The 6,704-nt window shown below is 34.3% G+C and overlaps 2 long non-coding RNA genes across 2 annotated transcripts; both read left to right on the forward strand.

Annotated features, from left to right (window-relative positions):
• Positions 1-2,770: 2,770 nt before the first annotated feature.
• Positions 2,771-4,203, forward strand: LOC145823337 (uncharacterized). The gene is made up of 3 exons (XR_014365617.1): positions 2,771-2,895; positions 3,191-3,317; positions 4,046-4,203. It is a non-coding gene; the product is annotated as an uncharacterized LOC145823337 (long non-coding RNA).
• A 270-nt stretch (positions 4,204-4,473) lies between these two features.
• Positions 4,474-6,704, forward strand: LOC145823339 (uncharacterized). Its single transcript, XR_014365618.1, has 2 exons — positions 4,474-4,559; positions 6,457-6,704. It is a non-coding gene; the product is annotated as an uncharacterized LOC145823339 (long non-coding RNA).

A 6,704-nucleotide genomic window follows, 5' to 3' on the forward strand; every position in this document is an offset into this window, starting at 1 on the left:
GCTCATCTCTCTCTTATTTCTATCTCTCTCTCTCGTTCATCTCTCTTCTCTCTATGTCTCTCTCACTCATCTCTCTTATCTCTATCTCTCTCTCTGTCTATCTCGTTCATCTCTCCTCTCTCTCTGTCTCTTTTTATGACTCTCACTCTCTATCCCTTTCTCTCTTTGTCTCTCTCTCTTTGTCTCTCTTCTTTTTCTCTCTCTCACTCATCACTCTTCTCTATCTGTCTGTCTTTGTCTCTTTTTCTCCTTGTCTCTCGTTCATCTCTCTTCTCTCTATCTCCCTCATCTTTTTTCTTTCTTTATCTCTCTCACTCATCTCCCTTCTCTTTATCTCTCTCTCTGTCTCTCTCACTCATCTTTCTTCTCTCTCTATCTCTCTCTTTTTCTATGTTTTTCTCTCGATCATCTCTTTTCGCTCTCCTTCTCTTTCTTTCTTTGTCTATTTGTTACTCATCTTTTGTTTCTCTCTATCTCTGTCTCTATCTCTTTCTTTTCATGTCTCTCTCTCTCTCTCTTTCTCTCTATGTCTCTCTCTCACTCATCACTCTTCTCTCTCTCTTTCTCTCTCTATTATTTATTATTATAATTTTACTTTTTATTTATTATTATTTTCGAGGGATTTTTAAATTAATTTGGCGAGGAACTCTAGAGGGATTTCAAACACACTAAAATGAGTTAGGGCTTAAACACGTCTCTCTCTCTGCCATCGATTCTCTCGCGCCTCTATCTCTCTCATTCCATCACTCTCTCTTTCTTTTCACCCATTTTGTCATCTTCCTCTCTCTCTTCTATTTCTCTCTCTTACTCATCACTCTTCTCTGTCTGTCTGTCTGTCTGTCTCTCTCCCTGTGTCTCTCACTTATCTATGTCTTTTCTCATATATTTTCTCTCTCTGTCTGTTTTGTTCATCTCTCTTCTCTCTATCTCTCTTGTTCATCTCTCTCCTCTCGCTTTCTCTTATCTCTCTTTCTCTCTCTGTCTCTCTCGCTCATCTCACTTCTCTCTATCTCTCTCTCTCTTGTTCATCTCTCTTCTTTCTATGTCTCTCTCGCTCATCTCTCTTCTCTCTATCTCTCTATCTGTCTCTCTCGTTCATCTCTCATCTCTCTATGTCTCTCTCGCTCATCTCTCTTCTCTCGATCTCTCTCTCTGTCTCTCTCATTCATCTCTCCTCTCTTTTTGTCTCTTTTTCTGTCTCTCACTCTCTATCTCTTTCTCTCTTTGTCTCTCTATCTCTCTCTCACTCTCTACTACTACTATTACCTCTCATCTACCACCGCCACTCTATCTCCTTTACCACTACCACAACTTTACCACTAATCTCCTTCGCCATCACCACCACCACCACCAGCACCTCATATCCACCACCTTCACCACTACTGTCGCTTTCTCTCATCTACTACAAAAAATTAGTTCTTGATTTTTAGTATAAAAAAAAAATCGGCCACAAAAAAATATTTTTAATTGACCATAAAAAATAATTTTATTTTAACAAAAAATATTTTTCATTGAAATATTATCCCTACTTCTACCAAATAAAAAAAAATTCATTAAAAAAAATGAAAAAAAATTTCCCCCTATTTTTCACTGACCCGCCTGCCCAAACTAATTTCCCCCCTTTTTACCGTCTTTCCCCCCCTTTTTTCATTTCCTTTCAGGTTTGCAGAGCCCCTGTTTCGAAACAACACGTCTCTCTCTCTCTCTCTCTCTCTCTCTCTCTCACGGAGGCGAGCGACGAGCAGCGAATTTTGGTTCGAGTTATGAGCTCCGAAGCTGCTTCTTCAAAGCTTCTTCACCAATTGCTGGGACCAGAAAATGTGCAACGTTGGTGTCTGGGTTTCCTCTGTTACTTCACCAACGATTTCATCGTTCAACGAGGTTCCAATCAGCTCAATCTCTGTTTTTCTTTGTTAAAAAATGGTTTTGATTTTTCTGTTTTTGTTTTTTTGTGCGATTCTAATTTCTATCTATGTGGGTTTTGACTGTTACTTTGTTGGGTATGGTTGGGTTTGGCTGATCATCACTGGCCGAGCTCCTGCTTTGCCTTTGTGGGCTGTGAGTATCATCATCCATTCGATTCGGTTCTATCTTTGCATCTATCTTCTTTCTTTTTTGATGACTTTTTTTTTTGTTCTTCTTTTCACTTTTCACTTCACTTTTTCTATTTGTCTTCTTTCAGATCATGTTAGGTAGAATAGCGATTTGGGTTGTTGCTAGTCTTGCAAGATTCAATATTGTTATTTATTTTTTTATCTGAATCTTCAAAGCACGTTTTGTGATTACTGTGTGGAATATTCATGTTCATGATTCCTAGTTATCCCAACTATTTGGAATTGATCATGGTCTAGTGATCTGTTCTGAATTGAATCAGATTCTGTAATTGATCTTAATTTTTGAATCTATGCATCTGTTGCACAAGTTGCTGTATTTATTGATTCAGATTCCTAGTTATCCCAAAATTGTAATATTGTAGAGAGTTTCACAAATGATTCAACATTAGGGTGAAAAGGGTTTAACAATTTATTGGTAAACTTTTTTCTGTATTTTCTGAGGTGAGCTAGCTTGCCATATCATGAACCTATTGGTTGTTCTGTTGGCTTGTCTATTCATCATGATCTGAACTTGCTGATTGCAAGACTAAGTGAGTTTAATTTGCAGGACCACGTGATTCTGCTATATCAATGTGTTCCACTTGTATATGTATCATTTCTACCTCTTTTGTATTTTTGTGTTAATTCAATATATATATGTAATATGCACCTCAATTAGGAGAACAGATGCGCAAGCTTTTTTTTGTGTGTGTGTGATAGTACTGTACTTACTGTTTTGGATTTTCACTATCAAAAACTCAGATTTTTCCCAAGAGTACTGGATGCAAATATGATATCACAGGTTTGTTTGTTATCTCTCTTGACATTTTGTTCTCAAATTTTTTTTTTTTCGTGCTGGACGAAACTAAAATATTATATATATATATATATATTTTTTTTTTCCTTCTCTCTAGGTCCTAGAAACCCTTCTCACATTGCTTTTACCCTTCCATTGTGTTATGAGAGTGTTTAATTAGGCACTTCATTCTTAATTTTCTTAACATACAGAATCATTCTTGTAATGGTATGATACAAGAGTACTGCAGCTCCCTTGAGATGTTTTTCCGTTAAATAATCCTTTGAATTTGTTATGTCAGTGTGCATCTGCAGTTGATAATTTGGCTACTTATTATTTCAAGCACATAACGGTTGGAGAGTCCCCCTACACCAGCTGCTCTTAATCTTGCTCGGCATGTTGCAGGTCGCCCTGGTGTGTTTCCTGAAGTAAGTTGCTTCTTCTTTTTCTTCTTTTTTTATAAGTAGTTAACTGATTTCTCTTCATTTGAAATGCATATTATCAGCTTAAATATTCTAATGACAATTGAGAACCATAGGGTTTGGTTTGTCATAATGCCGACAGTGAATGGTGTCATATCAAATATAATTATGATAAATGATAATAAATTGGAGGTGATGCAATATTGTTTACATTGGTGACATTTTATTTATAATTTTCAATACCTTTGTATAATGTGCTTGGCTCACTTTATGCGAGATGATCCTTTGTGAAATGAGAAATTGTTCTTATTTTTCCTTCTCTTTTTCTTGGCACAATAATTTTCAGAACAATATCATGAGGGATTACACACATCATTTTGACCTTTGGTAGAATGCATTAGATGGGCATTCTTTATGGAGGAACGATATTTTATGGTTTTTAAATGTAACAAAAAACCATTGATTCATCTCATCTGATCACACAAATTTCTTTCATAAATGTGTGATTTGGATCCAAATTTCCTTTGATTCATCTCATCTGATCACACAAAAATTTAGAAGCACTTCATTTTGTTCACTGATGAGTGAAAAATTGTATGTGTCTTGCTTTTAATATTTTTTGTTCTTCTTTGTTAATATTCATGCCATATTTATCTAAATTCTTGATATACATGCCATCTCTCTCTCTCTCTCCTTTTTGTTATTGCTGATTATTTATTTTGTTACTTAACTAGATATTGAAAACCCTCTTTGAGATTGTCCTATTTGAGGACTGTGGCAACCAGTGGAGCCTTAGCAGACCAATGTTGAGCTTGATACTTATAAGTGAAGAGGTAATAGTTGAAACTGCAAATTTTGAACAAACTAAACAGTAGTCTTAAAAGGGGTTGGAATCTAAATTGTTGGATTTGTCAAACTGCAAATTTTGGAGCTGATTTTATGTGAGTTTGAAATATAGAATGAGATCATGTAGAAGCAAGATGAACCTGACATCATCAATTGAGTATATTGGAAGCACACCCATTTGACTGGCACAGCAACTATGTGTGACTAAATATATGCTCTCAGGTAGTATTAATTGTTCTATTCTCATATTGTATGATGGAGTACTTGTGTTATGATATAACTGCTTAATGGAATTTGAAATATTTGCTGATTTCTTAGCTCTACGCGCCAACAACTTTGGCACCTGCTCGTGATTTCTGCTTGTTACGCTATACTTCTGTTATGGAGGATGGCAGTCTCGTGGTAAGTGGTTCTTCAAGTTTATTAATTCAATGTTTATTCAATTGTAGTCCATCTAGCTATTGTTCCTAGTCTGCTGCTTGGGTCTCCAACCAATCACCTTTTTGTTGTTGAATGGCCCTAATGAAATACTCAGGTGTGTGAAAGATCACTTAGTATGGTCTGGTCTATCCCTTGTAGTTTGACGAAACAGGTTTCCCAGAAATTTTAGTTTGACGAACTTATTTCCATTTTATCATGTGCATTATCTTTTACTATGGTCTGGTCTATCCTTTGTAGTTTATCTACTAGTTACATACATTAACCCTGATGCTGAATGGAATCTTAGAATATTATAACTACCGGCTCCATTTCATAAATTTATTGGGAAAAATTCCAAGTACTTGGATTTGTGCACTTATTTTTGATGGGGGGAATAAACTATTATTTTATTGACACATTTTGCCTATAGTATCAAGTTTGATGAAGTCAATAATATTAACAACTTTCATTTTATCATTTTCATTATCTTTTACCATGGTGTGGAATGAGAGTAGTTTTTGTTTTATTACATCAATTGATTGGTCCATGGACATGAGCAGTATAATTTTGTCATCTAAGCTTCTCCACTATCAAAAATTTATTTGTAAATGATATGGAGCATGATTTGTTGTCATCTGGCCTGCTTTGGTATCGCACACTTGTTGAGATATTTCTCTCAATATCAAATCTGTGACAATCTAAATTGAACTGATGGTAAAAACAATAGTAACCAATGTTTTATTGGTCAATACTTCAAGTAAGGATATTGTGGTGCATGGTAAACTAGGAAATCTGCTAATATGCAGTAGCGAGATGGTGCATTTAACACTAAAATTTGCTTCATCAATTTCTGTAAGTCAATGGATAAGTGTGCTTTTGTGACCTAATTTGATGGCAAAATCTTTTTAGGTTGACATTTTTATAGGACCTGCAGATGTGCATGTGATAGCATATTTTTAATAGAAAAAAATTGTATGATAGAACAAATCCACATATACATGGCATAAATATGATTGTCCAACCAACTTTGTTTTTGTTCTGTGCTCTGGGTCAAATATTTTGGATTCTATTGTTAATTCAATAGTAACTTTGCTTATTTATTTATTTATTTATTTATTATTAATTTTTAATACACTCTTCCCCACTGCATGCACACACAACATATAAAAAAGGACAAAAGTCAGCAATCCTAATTGTTGAGAAGGAACTAAAAGGACAGAGTAACATATTAGGGCTTGTTTTTTGTTGGTAAATATGCAATATATTGTTTGAGAAGGAACTAAAAGGACAGAGTAACGTAAAAGGACAGAGTAACGAATCATGTATATTAATTAGGTGGTAGTAAACATATATTGTTGACAAGAAACACATTGAAAACATAATGAGAAACAAGATCTTGAAAACTATATATGTTTCTCATTATGTTTTCAATGTGTTTCTGAATTTGAAGGCAATCACCTAATTAACTGTGATGATTCAAATTTGTTCATTTCAGCTTTAGCTTTCTTTTTATTCCCACTTATTTTTTCCTACTTTTCTTAGGTGTTATATCTTTGTTGGAGGTTATAATAGTAAAGTGATGATATTGTTTTAAGTTGTGTGTAATGTTGGTTATCTCACCAAACAAATCGATGTTCAGTGTCCACAGCATTAAGGGAACAATATGGTGAAGGGTCATGTTGTGCATTTATTTTATATATAGGATCTGAATTGCCTCTAGTTTAGATTTGAATTGGAGGATATTAATTGTGGTATAGTCATCATCAAATGTTTGTAATGTAATCATATAATTTTTTTGCCATATGGTTAATTTTTTTTTATGAGAATACTTCATTTTGGATATGTTTCTAGATTCTAACTTTTCTTATTTTATTTGTAGGTGACTTCCAAAAACGATCAAGCACAAGGCTGATGCTTCAAAACCATATATATTCCTTCCTGTTGTAGAATTTTTTTTGGATTCCTTCATTGATTTTCCTTTTAATTTTTGTTCAATTACTTACTGGTTTTCAATGGATGGATGTTTAAAACTTGTCTCAATTAATGTTTTGAATGGAATGATTGTAAAGTTTGGGATTGAGCAGGAAAATATGATGAATTTTAATGTTATATTTAGGTTGGGTTGAA

This window comes from Camellia sinensis, chromosome 4 (genome assembly GCF_055761805.1).
Source record: "Camellia sinensis isolate YWXY chromosome 4, ASM5576180v1, whole genome shotgun sequence".
Classification (NCBI taxonomy): domain Eukaryota; kingdom Viridiplantae; phylum Streptophyta; class Magnoliopsida; order Ericales; family Theaceae; genus Camellia; species Camellia sinensis.